The sequence below is a fragment of the Engystomops pustulosus genome, chromosome 7 (genome assembly GCF_040894005.1).
Source record: "Engystomops pustulosus chromosome 7, aEngPut4.maternal, whole genome shotgun sequence".
Lineage (NCBI taxonomy): Eukaryota > Metazoa > Chordata > Amphibia > Anura > Leptodactylidae > Engystomops > Engystomops pustulosus.
Window position 1 is genome coordinate 96613137 of NC_092417.1, and position 19297 is coordinate 96632433.

At 41.6% G+C, this 19297-nt stretch overlaps 1 long non-coding RNA gene across 1 annotated transcript in view; it reads left to right on the top strand.

Annotated features, from left to right (window-relative positions):
• Positions 1–19297, top strand: part of LOC140070606 (uncharacterized) — an 89991-nt gene that overhangs the window by 51006 nt on the left and 19688 nt on the right. The window contains exon 3 of the long non-coding RNA XR_011848956.1: positions 6976–7035. This is a non-coding gene — a long non-coding RNA (uncharacterized lncRNA). The remainder of the gene's footprint in view (positions 1–6975; positions 7036–19297) is intronic.

Genomic DNA, 19297 nt, shown 5'->3' on the forward strand with positions numbered 1-19297 from the left:
TTACTATTAAAGATAGAGCACAATCCGAAAAAAGTGTGTCGCAAAGCAGCACAAAGCCTAAGTAAATGGGCCTCTATGTGATAATGAAGCCTCTATATGTAACTGATAATGTGTATTCATCTATAGTGTCTGTCTATATTAGCTGGTTAATTTCTGCACTTACATACTCATCACCGTCCTCTTCCTTCCTGGAGTCTTTTTTGAATATTTCTCTATAATTTCCCTTTCCAGTTCTTTTAGCGTGAGCTCCCTATTGCATATAGAACATGTAATAAATTACTCTATACTGTAATAATTAATTTAAGAGCTTTGGATTTGAACTTAGATGTTGCCTCCCCTATACTTTAAGTTTTTTCTCCATATAAAAAATGTATTTAATGTGCATGTTGTGTTTTTTGTAGGGGGGATTAATAAAAAGGCAGTTGACCCATTTCTGCACTGCACATGGTAGCATGCACCTATGAGCTAAAGGGGGTAATTAAATATGGCTCATGGAGGAGTAGGGATTTATATGGGAGAAAGCAAAGAGTCCTCTGTAACATAGTCTTTGGTCACTTGGCAATGTATGGATGGATTGGGAACTTTAGGTGGCCTAGTAAATACATTACTACCCCTCCTGGCCTCATAGCTTAATGACCCAATAGAATTTCTTCCTGTAGAGTACCATTGTCATTCAGCCTCTATAAATACCACAGATGTATAGACAGTATAGAAATCACCCAAAAGAGAACTGATAGATTAAATGGTCTCAGATTTTAAAAAAAAATGCTTAAAAGGTTCAAAAGAAGACAAGCACATGTCAAGATAACTGTGGAGATTTTCATTAAAGTGAAGCCATTATAAAGGAAGCTTGTTAAATGGAATAATCTTTGTTTATAGGATTATTGGATGTTCTGTGCAATATAACATATGGAAGATAAGTGTACATCACTGTGTAAGGCCGTATTTGTTAGACATTCGGTTTAAATAATGAGTCCCTCATGTCCCACTGCACCATACTGTAGCCATGTGGCAAATCAGGATGTGCCTCTGATAATCATTACCATGGAAAGTGGGAGGAGCGATCATGGTCACAGGTTGTAAGAATTATTGTATCAGAAGAGCAGAAAACTCTGGACCAGCAAGTGTGGACATGACATAGCGATTTATTTATTTTTTTTGTTCTTTGTGTAATGATTTATTTCTATATTATATCGTGATCTTACCCAATGGTGCGGAGCCTAGGACGCCATTTATGTTGTTTAACTCTTTCATCTCTGTAATTAAAAAAAAATCAATCGATTTACAAACTAATTTGTATAATTTCTATAATTTATCTCCCACCAGGTGAAGAGAATTTTCAATGTTTCAGATTTGTTTTTCTTTCCTTCTTTCAAAGAGCCAAATCATAATAGTAATAATGATAATCTTTATTTATCTAGCACCATCAAATTCCATAGAGCTTCACAAATAAAATAAGACATTACAGAGTAATAAAATTCATATGGAACAATAGGAGTGAGGGCCCTGCTAACAAAAGCTTACAGTGTATGAGTATGAAGGGGGTATGAACAAGCCATCAGCTGCCATCTGATATACAAAGTCTAAAGTCAGTGGGACTGCAGAGAAGCTGGGTCTTGTCCACTGCTGGTGCTGTGTTGAGGTGACAATAGACACCATGCAGCCAATAGCATAGGGACCCACTTAAAACAAGGTCACTGTGAAGTGGTCAGTGACTTATGCAACTTGATTAAAATGAAACTAAGAACCTTGAGTTTGTTTTGTTATTGTAGCCTATCAGCACTAGATCATTGTATAATTTGTGGATATGCAAACTCTCAAAATTTTGGTAATTGGAAGAAGCTTATTGTTTAAGGGAAGAGTTATGGCGTTTACTGATACCAATTATAGTTACATGTGACTTTTGATATTTTTATTTTATTAAAATGTATATGTGAGGTGTATTGTAATGTATTCTCTATAAACATCTCTATAGCATTCGGGTGCATCTGATTTTCAGTCATTTGACCTAAACTTTGCCCTTGGCCATATGACAACTGTGGTACATCTGCCATACATCAAACTGTAAAATTCCAACATAAATTAGTTTGTGGGATTCTACATACCTAAATGCAGTAGGTGCCACTCTCACCTTGGCTATCCATCTATTGAAGAAGTGAAAATTAGAAAACAGTATCACTTAACTAGAAAACTAGAGTACAAGCCCTGATAAATGTTCTCCATAGTCTGTGTAAACAGGGTGTATATCAGCTCTACCTGAGTAAGTCATCTTTCATTAGTTACAAGGAAGAATCTATATTATGGTGTAATCTTCTATATAGTGGGGCACATTTACTAAGAGTAGTGCAAACTGTTTGCCTGTGTATAGTGCAGTGTGCGTCAGATTCAGGATTTCTGGCGCCCGTTCTTCTTGAATCTGGTGCCCCCTGCACCGACAGAGTGCACCAACTTTTTTTATGGTGCACCTTTAACATAAGACGTGCAACACCCTTCTGTCGGACTTTGCATGATAAATCTGTCGCATGGTCCGACTAAGCACCGAAACGCCCCCTGATTTGTGTCACATGATGCCTAGTGCAGCTGCACCACAGCAGAAGGGTCGCGTGCGACACTTCTTAGATACCTAAGAAAGCAGTTTACACTAGAAAGAATGTGCAAAGTCTGACAGAAAACTGGTGCACAGCCCTTAGTAAATGTGCCCCATGGTCTTCTTATCTTTATACTTACATATTGAATATCTTTTCATCAAGACCTTGTATGTCCTCCTCCATCTTCTCTTTTAGCTGTCTAATGGTCTCATCCCTAATGTAGATGTAACATATATTATATACAATATTTTGATTTCAGGCTTTTATTATGGTTGTGCATGGGCATTGTTATTATTACAAATGAGGTAAAGTTCCCGTGCTTCATCTCCAGCCCAAATACTTTGTTTTATTTGCACAGGTCATGTTTGCACATGAAACAGTCTGCAAGGTGGGAAAAGATTAATACATGGAAATGGAGCAGTTTGCAGATGCCTGTAATGGCCATAATATGAAGGTAGCAGGGTGGCCCCTTCTTTACTAATTAACAAAATTGGTTTATATGAGAGATAGATGTACATACAGTCTATACTAATATATGAAGCTTCTATGTTACTTACATTGGACAGAAATCTGATCCTGGTCACACAGGTGCACGAGAGTAGTATCGTTAGTATCAGAGCTGTGCGATATAACAAGCCGTGCACCTGTGTGACCATGGACAGTTTTCTGTCCACTGGGGCTGGGTTCACACGTGGCATTTTGGAGGCGCATTTTGGCTACTCTGGAAATGTTTTTCTTCATTGCCGTAAGTGTAAGCAGCTGTGTAAACATTTCCAGAGTAGCCAAATGCATTTTAACATTTAAAAACACATGCGTTTCAACGCATCCAAAACACCACGTGCGAACACACCCCGAGTGGACAGAAATTTTTCTATGGTCTTGCAGGTGCACAGCTCGTTATATCACACAGCTCTGATTATACAAGTCTTGCACCTGTGTGATCATGGTCAGATTTCTGTCCAATGGAAATAACATAGAAGCTTCCGATAGAATGACAGCAAGCAGAGATCTAAAAATAGTGAAAAATTCATATAGAAAGTATATTGGAAAATTGTATAACTTTTTATTATACAAACAATAACAATAATTTATTTGCTGAAATGGGAATACCGCTATGTGGTTTTACAAAGAGATGGGTTCCTCTATAAACCCATCAAAGCTAATAGATTGTATTGGCAACCAGGAGACCTATCAACGACTCCCGAGCTTGTAGAAGCCTAAGGCCAGACTTAGTTACTTGGTTACTTTCCATTTTATCTCCACTAGGCCTACTACTCATAAAGTAACATGTCTCTACCTAAAAAAACATTATGTTATTCTGAAGCATCTTTATATTCCTATAACCTATAATTTTATTTATAGCATATTATTTTATATTGAAACTTACATATCATCCAAATATTTTATCTTTGCCAAAGCTGCAAGTGTTTCTTCCATTGTGTTCTTTAACTGTTCCAGGGTATCCTCCCTATTGTACATGAAACATATATCATCTCATATGTCATAAATACAGGTCATTATAAAGACTTTCCTAGAGTTATAAAGAGTTAAACATTTCTCCCCCAAGGCAGTTTTAGGATTATTCTCTTAGTTGAGGATGAAGCAATGCTTTAGTTTCATACACCGCTCCATTCTCAGCTGGTGGCTGTGTAAGGAGATGCAGGATGGCATCCATCACCTAAATACAGCTGTGTTGCACTTGGTTGGTTGGTTGGCCGCTGACAGAACACCATTTGGCAAGAAATATTGTGGAAAGGTACTAACATTACCCAGCAGGGCCACCCCTTCTATTTCAACTGCTACAGCTCTGCCCCAAGATCAGATAGCAATAGCATGGTTTAGTGACATCATTGTATCAGATTTAGGAAACCCTCTATAAAATAATACAGGAAATATCTGACTGTCCCCTTTATAACAAATAGAATTAGCAAGTTGGCAGAAGAAATAGAAAGATTTATTTACCAAAGTTGTAGGTCTGCAACTGAAAAAGAAACAACAGATTATAAAGACTTGTGAAGAACTATGTCAATGATTATTTAGGGAATGATGCATTGTGGGTATATTCTTTAAGAGGGGGCACTGCATAAAATGAATCAATAGGCAAAGCACAGAAGAGATTATACATAAATCAGTGTCAAGTGGACCAGGCTACATATTTGAGGAAAAAGCAGCAGCACTCTTGTAATCCGGTGAATCAAGTGCTCTCTTTATTCATCAGAAATACCTGCAATGTTACGACAAAAGACAAGCTTGTCAAAGTAAAAGCAAAGTTATCTCGGGTCACAGCAAGTCTGGCATGGCAAAGACTGGGCATTGAAATGCTGTATGTATTTCTAATGAATGAAGAGAGCACTTGATTCACTAGATTACAAGGCAGTGCTGCTGCTTTTTCCTCAATTGTACGTTCCTGGACCTATGCAACTGGGATCCTTCTGCTGCGGAAACCCGACACAGTGCAAGCAGGCCCAGATTGGACAAATTTGGATGCTGTCTCAAACTTAAAGGAAACCTAGCACTTGAAGTGGCAGGTATAAGAAGGAAATACCGAGCACCAGCTCAGGGTGAGCTGGTGCCGGAGCTTATTTTTGTTAGTGTTTTAAACTGCTGCATCGCTCTTTAAAACACTTTTAAACTTTATAGCCGAAGCTGCTTCGGTCATGCGCTTGGTGTCTTGGTGCTTCGATCTTAGGGTGTCTGGTTATCTTTAAAGGAAACCTACCACTTGTAGTGGCAGGTTTCCGATGGCAATACCGAGCACCAGCTCAGGGTGAGCTGGTGCCGGTGCTTATTTTAGTTAGTGTTTTAAACCGCGGTATCGCGGTTTAAAACACTTTTTAAACTTTATAGCCGGCGCAGGCAGGTACGCGCTCGGCGCTTACCGTGCGCGCGGCTACATAGGAAGTGAATGAGAGCCGCGCGCATGGTAAGCGCCGAGCGCGTACCTCCATGCGCCGGCTATAAAGTTTAAAACACTAACTAAAATAAGCTCCGGCACCAGCTCACCCTGAGCTGGTGCTCGGTATTGCCATCGGAAACCTGCCACTACAAGTGGTAGGTTTCCTTTAATGCCAAAAAATAGTAAAATGATATAGTATAAAAAATGGGACCATACATAATAAAAAATAGTATGAAATATATATATATGTATTTATCTGAAAATGTGAAGTGTAAAAATGTGCATGTGCAGCATGTGTGAAATGAATTTGACTAAAAACTACAAAGCAACCAAGGGTTCTTCTTACATAATTTGTATTAGTATGTCATTTGTATATTAAGATCTTAGGATGAATATATATATATATATGTATAATGTGACATATTAGTGCAAGTTACTTACATTGCTTGCCAATCTCTGAAGGCTGGAATAGTAAAACAGACAGTATAAAAAGAGAAGGGGATAAAGTCCATGGATCAGTTCAGGTTCTTACATTGTACAGTATATAACATACACATGGGCTGTGGGATGTAACATTTTCATCTATGAGTTTCTACAAATCCTGATCAGAAATGACTGGAGATTTCTTGATAGTCAGACATTGTATGATCTATGTGATGGTCTCTACCCTGTATGTATAAAGCAAAATGCCCAAGTAATGAATAATATATAGGCTGAGAGTAAGGATACATTCACACACATGTATGGGGGACGTATATACGGCCGATATACGTTCCCCATACACTTCTATGGGCTCACGGCACCGTACCGCTCCGTAGCCCGGGAAAAGATAGGACATGTCCTATCTTTTCCCATGATACGGCGCCGTGCGCTGTATCTTCCTATGGAGAGGGGCGGATGTGAGCAGCGCTCATTCCCTGCTCCTCTCTGCAGCGCCAATGTATGCCCGCCGTACCGCATACATCGTGTGAATGTAGCTTAATTCTGTTTCATCACCACCATTGTTGTAATGTATAAAAGATACACAATGGAAAGACTGGAAAACAACCAGAGAAATGTTCCCAAATGTATCACAGAGACCTACATATGCTACTGTAGACTACTGTATACGACATAGTTGTACACTGCCTCATGAGCCGTCCCAACTGTAGATTTTAGTGTAAATATATCCTGTAATATTTTATCCAAACGCCTGACCCTAATATCTAACTGATATGGGAATACAATATTCACTTATCCAGGAACCTCAAGACATGAGAACTTTTATCTTTCAGTGAAATGTAGCCATTTGATATAGTATTGTGGATAACTAGGATGTGTATGAGATAGTAGCTATGTACAGTATATATAACTATGTAATGTTTCAGTGTCTATACAAATATCACAATACCAGTTATTTCACCATTTTTTGCATTCTGTATACAAACAACTTCAGGAATTTGTGACTTACATAACTCTGTCTTTGTTTTCTATTCTCCATTTTCTTCATAGAAAATAACTCAAGAAACTGCATATAATAACCAGAGAAGTTTCTTTAAAAGAAGCCTTGTGGTAAGTACTTATATATTTCTTCAAAATGAATATGTCTTTAACATAGAGGATGTGGGGAATATGAGGGCTCCAAAGTAGAAATCAGAGAAGTTAGATTAAAAGAAAATTGGATATAATTCAGAAAAACACAGGAGACAAAAACAAACATACTCACACTTTATCGCCAACTATAACCCTCAAAAGGATTCCAAGATGGCTGCCGCTTATACAGTTTTCATGATGTCATAATGCCCAGCTAGAGGTAAACATTCCGTGATGTCATCATCCCTACAGCCTATCAAATTCTATGGGATTCATTAAAGTCAGCAGAGGATTTATTCATTTATAGTGTAAAATCTGGAAATGGAAAAATAATAAATCAAATGCTTGGAATGGGAAGGTCTAAAGTGTCTGTAGCATCTAAGTGCATTGGCCGTGGAGAAGGGGATCTTTCCCTCCATCAGCATCACTTTTAAATAATATTTTTTATTAGATTTTCAATACATACAGTATACAAAAAAAGATAAGTAGCGTAATATAGTATATGCAACGATGTGGAGGTGAAAAGAATATTGGGGCAGATTTATCAATCTGTCTGAAAGTCAGAATATATCTAGTTGCCCATGGCAACCAATCACAGTTCCACTTTGAAATATTCATGAGCACTGGTAAAATGAAAGCTGAGCTGTAATTGGTTGCCATGGGCAACTAGGAATATTCTGACTTGGGGGGCGTGGCCTGACCAGGGATGTGATCGGACGCACGCTGAGGGAGCTCCGGTGACTTACTGCAGTATATCCTGTGTCCTGGCATCACCGGTGAGCGAATCCCCGCGTGCAGCTGCCCCATCACACCCGGTACCCGGCGGGAGACACCAGATGCCGGCAGCGACTGCCGCGACCCGCGGCCCGCGGGCAAAGGAGAGAAGGGGAAGCAGCCAGAGCGCGCGGCCAAGGTGGCGCCGCCGCGCGAAAGTAAGCAGAAGGAGAGGAGCGAGGCGGCCGCAGCGCGGCTCAGCCAGTTTGCGCACACATCCCCCCGGGCATCCCCAAATGAGAACTTGGCCCCTGGCAGCCCCAGCGCTGATACAGCAGATGAGGCAGCAGCAGCAGGCCCTCCAAACCCCAGTGTGTCACCCACCTCAGAGCCTCCCCAGGGGATCCACACTCCACATAAAGTACCTGCTCAGGATAAGAGCAGCTGCAACCCCACACAGTCTGCAGCAGCAGCAGAGGAGCAGGAGAGGGCAGCAGCAGAGCCCACACTACAAGATGTTCTATCTGCTGTGGCTCTGTGTAACTCCAACCTTGATTTGCACATGGGGGGTCTTAAAGAAGAGCTCACACGCATGAGGCATGATATGTATAAGATTAATGAAAGAGTGAAGGAGATGGAGGGAAGGATTAGCAATGTGGAGGATGCTGTTCCACCTATGCAAAGAGATATAAGAAGATGTAACCAGGATGTTCGTGCACTATTTGACAAAACGGACGACCTGGAGAACAGGCTTAGAAGAAATAATGTCCGTCTGGTGGGGGTTCCAGAGAAAGCGGAGGGGAGAGATGCAGTGACTTTCTTTGAGCAGTGGCTAACTTCCACCTTTGGGCGCGACCAGCTAACACCAATGTTTGCCATTGAAAGAGCCCACAGGGTCCCGACTCGACCCCTGCCAGCAGGATCGGCCCCCAGACCCATATTGATAAAACTTCTTCACTTCAGGGACCGTGATTTGATACTACGCCATGCGAGAAATAAACCAGATATCAAAATTGAAGGCCACAGGGTCTCCTTCTACCCGGACTTTTCTTCTACTATTCAGAAACGGATAGCCCTCTTTACTGACGTGAAAAGGAGACTGCGCTCGGCGCAGGTACCATATGCCATGCTATACCCGTCAAGACTGCGGGTAGTAGCTTTGGGCGAGACCCACTTCTTCGACCAACCGAGAGAGGCCATGAACTGGCTTGATATCAATGAAGGCCGCATCCGGCGACCAGAAAGGAATTAACCCTTGGAAAAGCTGGAGTGTGTTTAATATTCTCCTCTCACAGGGGGGATGGGAGCTACCTACTCAGTTGCTGTAGTTAAGGTTCTTGGAGTTGAGTTGTTTTGATGCCAGGACTACACGTCTATTGTTATGCGCACCGGAGTAATCTACCTCGGATGATTCCTTGCACATCAACAGGAACTTTCACATCTACAAGGATCAGGATATTGGATACCCCGGCGTCCGAAGTTGGAAAGGATGTCTTATGAGTGGTATATGTTGTTTCCATGTTTGTCTTTGTCGGGAATGGGTAAGGGGGGTTGTTGTACCGGTACAATTCTAGCTAACTGTAAGGTCCATATGACTGCATCACGACTTAGGGAATCACTCATGCAACTGTCAATATATATAACCCTAGTAAGATATGGCGGATACATTTAATGTCATTGCATGGAATGTGAGGGGTATGGGAGACGCAAACAAGCGTTGCGCCGTGTCTCAGCTACTCAAAAAATACCAACCGGCAATTGTATGCCTGTCAGAGACACACTATACAGCTGACACTGTGGGAAAGTTCGGCCGGGCATGGGTAGGGCAGCAATTTCACTCTACATTTTCCACTCATGCAAGGGGAGTTAGTGTGCTCGTCCACAGGTCTATACCATTTCAGTGCTCTAGACAAGTTATTGATTCAGAGGGCAGGTATGTGTGTCTATTCTGCATCAGGGAATATCCCATACTTCTGGTAGCTATATACATACCACCACCATACACGGCAGATGTACTAAAACAAATTTTACGTCTGGCTGCCAACTCACCCACATACTCAATCCTAATAGTAGGGGATTTCAATAACTACCTGAACCCGTTCCTAGATAAATTCCATCAGGGCACCATTGCCGAAACCACGCCTCACACTTCGCTGGCCAGGGTGTTGGGGGAGGTGGGGCTGTTGGACATTTGGAGATACTGTAACCCTACTATGAGATCATACTCATGCTATACGGCCTCTTATCGTAGCCTGTCTAGAATCGACCTGGCAATAGGCTCCGAACATATGATGACCAACATATGATGACGTAGAATATCTGGCCCGTAGTATTTCGGACCATGCACCACTGAGAGTGGAATTAGACTTTGGAGCAGGTGATAGAGAGAGACCAATATGGAAAGTCAATCCATTTTGGTTAGAATTGGTAGGAAGTGAGTTGGAGGCGGATCTACAAAGGTTCTTAGAATACAACGAGGGGTCAGTCCCGCTCCTTGCATTATGGAACGCCATTAAAGGCGAAGCAAGGGGCTTACTATTCGCCCGCATCTCCAGGTATAAAACCAAATCCAGGGAACTGCTGGTGGAACTGGAAAAGCGCGTAATTGCGACAGAGGGAGAATTTATAGAGTGCCCAGATGACAGCTCCAAAACTAATTGGGAAGAGGCCCAAGCCTTATATAAGGACCATATATTGGACAGGGCGTCATATAAGAGGTTCTTCTTGAAACAACAATACTTTGCAGAAGGGGAGGCCGCTGGGCATCTACTTGCCACAGTGGTGAGAAGTCAAATGAGTAGTTCCCATATCCAAAGTCTGTACTCCATAGAGGGACAAGAGATAACAGATGATGCGGGTATCCTTAAAATACTGCGAGAATTCTATGGACATCTGTACAAAACTAAATTAGAGAGATCCCCTGACAGGATAAAGGAATTCCTGGAAAACATTAATATACCAGTCCTAACGGAGCAGGCCAGGGAAAACTGGAGGCCCCAATTACGCTAGCAGAACTAGAAGAGGCATTGAAAGCTCTCCCGAATGATAAAGCCCCGGGGATGGACGGGCTGCCAGGGGAATTCTTTAAGAAGTAGCAGGAATTCCTGTTACCACATTTGTTGGTGGTGCTTGAAAAGGCAACGGAGGAGGGTAAGCTACCTACGTCGATGCGGGAGGCCATAGTGGTATTGCTGCCAAAACCGGGCAAAGACCCGAAGTACCCCGAGTCATATAGGCCAATCTCACTTCTCCCAATAGACATTAAAATACTTGCTAAAGTCTTGGCCACCTATCGGAGGTGGTGCAGGGTCTGGTGCACCCGGACCAGTCCGGTTTTATGCCCAATAGATCTACTGCTACCAATATACGTAGACTATTCACTGCCGTGCAGATCTCCTCCCAGGACACCGGCTCAAGGGCGGTCATCTCTCTCGACGCTGCCAAAGCCTTTGACAGCGTCGAGTGGGAATTTTTGTGGGCAGTGTTGGGCAGAATGAGTTTTGGGCCCAAATTCGTTGAGCTCACTAAGCTTTTATATGCGGAACCTAGGGCATGTGTCAGAGCAAACGGAAGGCTATCAGACAGCTTTGTATTGGAAAGGGGGACAAGGCAGGGCTGCCCACTATCCCCCCTCCTTTTTGCACTGGCCATAGAGCCATTAGCTTGCCAGATCAGAGACCCCCCAAACATAGTGGGATTTAAATGCGGTAACACAGAAGAACGGGTTGCTCTATACGCAGACGACCTTCTGCTATTTCTATTGGATGTATATAATTCACTGCACCCAGTGATGCAGATCATCACGGAGTACGGCAGCCACTCTGGTCTCAAAATTAATTGGGACAAGTCAGTCCTACTCCCGGTGGATGGGCTGGACCCTGAAATACTGCTTGACTCTCTTTCCCTTAAAATAGTTAGGGAGTTTAAATACTTGGGGGTGGTGGTGTCCAGCAGGCCACAGGAATACGTGCAGAACAATCTGATACCATTACTGGACAGGTTCCAGGTTAAAGTGAACACCTGGTGTAACCTACCATTAACAGAAGTAGGCAGATGTAATTTAATCAAAATGGTTTTAATGCCACAGCTTCTCTATATTATCCCCAATTCCCCAGTATGGATACCTAGGAAACACTTTTACAAAGTTGACACAATATTTAGGGGACTAATTTAAAAAAAAAAAGGACACCCCAGAATTAAACTGGAATTCCTTCAGAGAGGAAAAGAGGACCGAGGCCTTGCGGTACCTAATCCCTGGGTATACTTTATTGCAGCACAGCTACAACACTTCCGGGGATGGGGCACAAGAGAGGAATACGGAGTAGGGGGACGGATAGTTGCGGAAGACTCACCATGGGACATACCCATACACGTTCTTGAAGCAGGAAGAGGGGAGAGAATGAGACCAGTATACCCCACATTGGCGTTACAATATAAGGTGTGGGATAGGGGGAAGAGCATGCTGGGATTGATAGGAGTGAGTGGCCACACACCCATTTGGCACAATACAACATTTGGGGAGTTTTTAAAAATGGAAGAACCCCAATTTTGGTCCAGCAAGGGCATTGTGTCCATGAAAGAGATCCAGACTAATGGGGAATTAAAAAGCTTTGAAACCATTAAGGAGACATATCAACTGCCAAACACTGCCTTTTTTAGGTATTTACAGTTAAGACATGCATATGAAACCCAGAAGCAGTCTTTAGACATGATAGTGCAAAGATTGGGAGTGTTGGAATCACTACTGCTATCTGGCTCCTCTAAGGGGCTTATTTCAATGCTATATGGGGCACTGCAAGACAAGTTCCTTCAAGGCGTTACATTTCCTAGCAGATCCAAATGGGAGATGGATACTCAATGGGACACTATCCTTTCCCTAACACCAGTGCTCTCTCTCAGCGAAAGTAGGAGATTCTCACAACTATTATTGCTGCACAGGGCCTACAAAACGCCAGCTTTGCTGGCCAAAATAGGGGCCAGGTCGGACTCTAACTGACCAAAATGCAACATGCCTGAGGCAAACTTAATACATATGTACTGGGAATGTATACAACTGGGTGGATACTGGAAAAAAGTGCTGGACCTTATCTTCAAGATATATTCCATACGATTAGAGGTATCCCCACGGATCTGCTTGTTGGGTCTACTGGAGGATGATATGACCATCACACCGGACATCATAGGTATGTCCCGCATATTGTATCAGGCGCGTAAATTGATAGCGTCCAAATGGATTCAACTGCTTCCCCCCACTATTAAGGAGCTGAAGGAACGGCTCAATGAAGTAATTAGGTTGGAAAAGGGAGTGTACAAAAAAAGAAAGGCCATGAAAAAGTTTGACGCCGTGTGGGGACCATGGATTGCTACACCAGGTCTCCCCTCTAGGTTCTTGATAAGTCCCCTCTCCTCTTGAGACGCCCTATTATGACTGTGTGCAGTTATATAAATAGTTTTTGTTTTGTCTTGTGTCGGAATGAGTGATGCATGTATGAGGTAATTGGAATAATTAAGATGATAATCTGCAATACATGAAGACGGATATACAAGAATATGAACACTTACCTCCGTGACGGAGGGCCAAGTTATGGACTCTTACGGAATTTTATCGGGGTTTGGACTGGGGGGGGGGTTAGGGGGGGATAGTTTGTTGGGAATTGTCGTCATTGTTGTAAATGGAAAAAGGTGTTGGAGATGTTTCAATAAAAAAGACCTGATTTAAAAAAAGGAATATTCTGACTTAAATACAACATTACAGAAAGTGATTCACCAAATTGAGCAGGTAGAAAGGGCCAATGTTCTGACCCAAAAGAAGTTCATTTTCACAAAAAAATAGCAAACATAACAGAAATGACAAGGTACAATAGTTCATGGGACAAAGCGAGTTGCCTGTATAATTTCCCTAAATAATGCATAAAATGCTCAGATAAGTAAATGGAGTGAGTCTCGTGTGAGATTAATGGTGTGGCAGGAGGATGACCAAGGGAGCCATATCTGGGAATTTCAATAAACCATAGGAAAGGGCCATTTTGTGGAAAAATACCATATTGACCTCTGATATAAACAGTGGGATAGAGGGTGTAGTAGGTGAGTCTAGCAAGCAGGGGTGTAGCAATAGTGAAAAGTATTCTGTAATGGAGGAGACGTCTGATAATAAAAGTTCTGCCCTAGGTGAATCAGGTAACAAGAGACCAATAAGGAGAGATATGAGTTTGGAGACTCCTAGCCGATAACGGCGAAGTGGGGGATAACTCCAGAATATATGGAACACTTTACCTATATCCCACCACATCCACTCCTCTAGCCCCCAGATGGCAGGATAGCACAATAGCCCAAGGCCAGCGGTATAACTAGAGTCCTCTGGGCCCAAGAGATAAATTCCTTATGGGGCCCCATCTCATAATAACAAAAACAACAGCTTTTTTTTTATCAGGAAACACTTAGGAAAGACTAAGGCTTTCAGCCAAAACGTGCCAATTGTTTCCTGTGTTTTTATCCGATGTACTATATGCTGTTACACGAATAAAGATCCTTTTTATATGATGACGAAACAACCTGTGCTGGAATCTTTCTTCTTGTTCACTTTTTGCTTCTGGGCACGGCTGATCAGTCTTCAATCAGGTGGAGTTAGCTCACCTTCAGTTATATAAACAATCCACTATGTAAGCACAAGTGCACCCATTTTCACAAGTAACCCCTTTTTTTGCATTATGCCCCTTCATTTTGCACTATGCCCCTTGCCAAATTTTTGACAAGAGTTCCCCTCACTGTATACAGGCTGTGCACACTAGGGTAAGAACTCCAATTTATCTTTGTGTGGGGCCCCGTCCAGTACTTCTGAAATAAGACAGTATCAGAGTGCACAGGCAGATGCTGTTATTCTAAACTAACAGCCACGGACCCCCTCTCTCTGCAGGCCTGGGCCCGATCGATACGCCTCTGCCATGGGACACACAGACTGCCAACTAGCTTGGGACGTATAGCAAGTTGTAGCACAGGGCGGGGCTTCTTATATAGCATGATATCAGAGCATGGGTATGTTTTAAAAAAAGAACATGGGAAATGTCCTATAGTATATATATGTAGAGTCAAGGGCATTTCTAGGGTTCCAAAACATCTGGGTCACGGGCCCCAGGAATTTTGACATAAGTTACTGTACTTCTTTTATCCATTTTAAACCTGTAATTAGAATACTAACAATATAAAATGCTCAATACACCAACCAATATATAGCACAACCAATAAACCAGCATAAAATGCTGTACAAACTTTGGGGGACAGTTGGCATAAAAAATTTATAAATATATCATAAAATTGATTAAAAAACTTACCACAATAAAGATTCTGCAAACTAAAGATGCATTGTCTGTCGTTCCTGAAGGTTTCATTACCATGAATTATCTAGAATCTCAGTTTTTTTTCAACATTGTAGTAAAAACTAGCTCATTGTTAAAGTTAAGAAGTAAACGGGATAAAAAAAGTGTCATTGCTGGAAGTAGCCATAACAATAGGAATCTATACACTACACTTGAATAAAATGTTCACTTCAAGGGCTCATTCAAAAGGGCATGTCCATGGTGCATCTGCAAAAAATACATCTGTTTTCAGTTTGTTTTGTGTCAGTATTGTATCCACATCCATGTATTTTCACATTTGATGTAGTCAGTAAAACAAAAAGGACATGTGAATAGCCAGATAGACAATGAAGGGTCAGTATGCTATCTTTGCAAATCAATATTATAATAATGATTTGAAAAGTGGATGAACCATGGCTTAGCTCTGTGAATGCACCTTACAGTCAAAATAGATATCAGGACCTACAGAAACGAGAGAAGCTGTTGAGAACCATTTATTAAATATAGTGCAAACCTATATTTCATAGTATCATAGTATATAAGGCTGGAAGGAGACGCAAGTCCATCAAGTCCAACCTTTAAGAATTAAATAAATGTTTTATCCCCATAACCCGTGATATTTTTTCTCTCCAGAAAGGCATCCAGGCCTCTTTTGAACATGTACATAGAGTCCGCCATAACAACCTCCTGCGGCAGAGAGTTCCATAGTCTCACTGCTCTTACAGTAAAGAACCTTTGTCTATGGTGATGGTAAAATCGCCTCTCCTCTAGGCGCAGAGGATGCCCCCTTGTCCTGGTCACAGGTCTAGGTATAAAAAGATCTTTGGAGAGATCCTTGTACTGTCCGTTCAGGTATTTGTACATTGTAATGAGGTCTCCCCTCAGCCGTCTTTTTTCTAAACTGAATAATCCCAAATTTTTTAATCTGTCAGTGTATTCTAGTTCCCCCATTCCCCTAATAATCCTGGTTGCTCTCCTCTGCACCCGTTCCAGCTCTACTATATCCTTTTTATACACTGGTGCCCAAAACTGTACACAATATTCCATGTGTGGTCTGACCAGGGATTTGTATAAGGGCAAAACTATTTCTTTATCATGAGAATCTAATCCTCTCTTGATACATCCCATTATTTTATTTGCTTTAGCAGCAGCCGTCTGGCTCTGGTCACTAAAATTAAGTTTACCATCCACCAATACCCCCAAGTCCTTTTCAGCTTCAGTTTTACCAAGTAATAGACCGTTTAGAACATAATTATACTTTTTGTTTCCATGGCCCAAGTGCATAACTTTACATTTATCTACATTAAACCTCATCAACCATTTCTCTGCCCATCCCTCAAGCTTCCACAAATCCCTCTGTAATGCTAAACTATCGACCTCAGTATTTATTACTTTACACAGCTTAGTATCATCTGCAAATATTGAAACTTGACTGTGTAAACCCACTACAAGGTCATTAATAAAAATATTAAAAAGAAGTGGCCCCAATACTGACCCCTGTGGCACTCCACTGGTAACATCAACCCAATCTGAGAATGTGCCATTAATGACCACCCTCTGTTTTCTATCACCAAGCCAATTACTTACCCAAATACACAGATTTTCTCCTATTCCCAGCAGTCTCATTTTATATACCAACCTTTTATGTGGCACGGTGTCAAATGCCTTTGAAAAGTCCAAATATACAACATCTACAGCGTCCCCCAGATCCAGTCTTGAACTTACCTCCTCGTAGAAACCAATCAGATTAGTCTGACAGGACCGATCTCTCATAAACCCATGCTGACGCTTGGTTATAAGGTTGTGCACAGTGAGATACTCCAGGATAGCATCTCTAATAAACCCCTCAAATATTTTCCCCACCACAGCAGTTAGACTCACAGGTCTGTAGTTTCCAGGATCACTATTTGATCCTTTTTTGTATATTGGTACCACATTTGCTATGCGCCATTCCTGTGGAACATAACCAGTCCTCAGTGAATCTTCAAATATTACAAATAACAGTTTGTCTATCACCGTACATAATTCATGCAGAACCCGGGGGTGTATGCCATCTGGCCCAGGTGATTTATCTATCTTAGTGGTTGCGAGGCGGCGCCGTACCTCTTCCTGGGTTAAACTGTTGACATTATAAAAAGAATTTACATTATTCCTCATTGTGTCTTCCACCAGGGGATTTTCCTGGGTAAAGACAGTTGAGAAGGCGACATTCAGTAGATTGGCCCTTTCCTCATCTCCTTCCACCATGACCCCCATGTTATTTCTAAGGGGACCCACACTCTCTGTTTTTAGTTTCTTATCATTTATATACTTGAAAAATAATTTGGGATTATTTTTGCTCTCCCTGGCAATATTTCTCTCAGTCTCTATTTTTGCGGCCTTTATCTGCTTTTTACAGGATTTATTTTTCTCTCTATAATCCTGTAATGCCTCATCGCTACCTTCACGTTTTAGCACCTTAAACGCTTTATCTTTCTCGCTTATTGCTTTCCTCACAAGACTAGTTAGCCACATAGGGTTTTTCTTGTTCCTTTTATGCTTTTTCCCATAAGGTATGTGTTTCTCACAGGACTTTTTCAGAATATATGAGAAAAAGTCCCATTTTTGGGGGGCTTTTGTCTTTGAGAACATTATCCCAGTCTATGCCTTTAAGGTCTTCCCTTAGTTGCTGAAAATTTGCCCTCCTGAAGTTTAGAGTGTTGGTTGCCCCTTCACTAACGCTCTTAGTAAAGCGTAATACAAAATCAATGATATTATGATTACTATTCCCCAGGTTCCCCCCAACCTGTAGTTTTGATACCCTATCAGGTCTGTTGGTCAGTATAAGGTCCAGCAGTGCCCCCCCTCTTGTTGGCTCCAGGACTAGTTGCGAAAGGGATTTGTTTTTTGTTGTTGACAAGAACCTGCTGCCTTTGAAGGACCTGCAGGTCTCTGCCCCCCAGTCAATATCTGGGTAATTGAAGTCCCCCATGATAAGTACTTCACCTTGCTTTGAAGCCGCATCCATTTGACTTATCAGCATTTCATAGTTTCATAGTTTCATAGTTTCCCCCTAACATCTCTGAGGAAATAGAGGGTCACCTATATAAACAGATGGAGCGGGCTGCACAGGAGGGGACCGTAGTGATAATGGGAGACTTTAACTTTCCAAATATAAATTGGGGTCAGGGCTCATCTTCATCTGTGAACGGGAGACATTTTATGAATATTCTTCAGGATAATTTTATGGTGCAGCTTGTAGAAGATCCCACAAGAGGTGACGCATTGTTGGACCTTGTGATTTCTAATAATGAGGAGATTGTCCAAAATGTCAGTATCAGGGAACCCCTTGGGAACAGCGATCATAATATAATTATTTTCCTCTTAAACTTTAAAAAGCAGAAACAGATGGGAAAATCGAAAACTTTGAATTTTAAGAGGGCTAATTTCCAAAAATTCAGGGCTGCAATACAGGATATAGACTGGGATCAGATACTGTCACATGGTGATACTAATGTTAAATGGGAGAAATTCAAATCTATCCTGGGTTTTTATACTTCTAAATTTATTCCAATAGGTAACAAGTATAGACGGGCTAGATTACACCCCGCGTGGCTTACAGCTACAGTTAAAAGGGCAATTAATGAGAAAAAGAGGGCATTTAAAAAATATAAATCTGACGGGTCACCTGAGGCTTTCTATACTTACAAAAAACTTACCAAAATCTGTAAAAAAGAAATCAAATCAGCCAAAATACAAAATGAAAGACAGGTGGCTAAAGATAGCAAAACAAATCCCAAGAAATTTTTTAGGTATATCAATGCAAAAAAAAATGGGTCACAACAGGTTGGACCCCTTTATTCTGAAAATGGGGCATCGGTGACTGGAGACCAGGAGAAGGCGGAGATACTTAATAGGTTTTTTAGCTCTGTTTATACAATAGAAGAGAGAACTTCTGACTTGGATGGTGCCAGTGCGGGTCATGGATCCTGTGATATACTAGGCTGGCTAAATGTAGACATTATCCAATCTAAGCTCAATAAAATCAATGTGTACAAAGCTCCTGGACCAGATGGGTTACACCCCAGAGTTCTTAAAGAACTCAGTTATGTTATTGCTGTACCGCTGGCTAAAATCTTCAGGGATTCTGTAATGTCTGGTGTGGTGCCAAGTGACTGGCGCAAGGCAAATGTGGT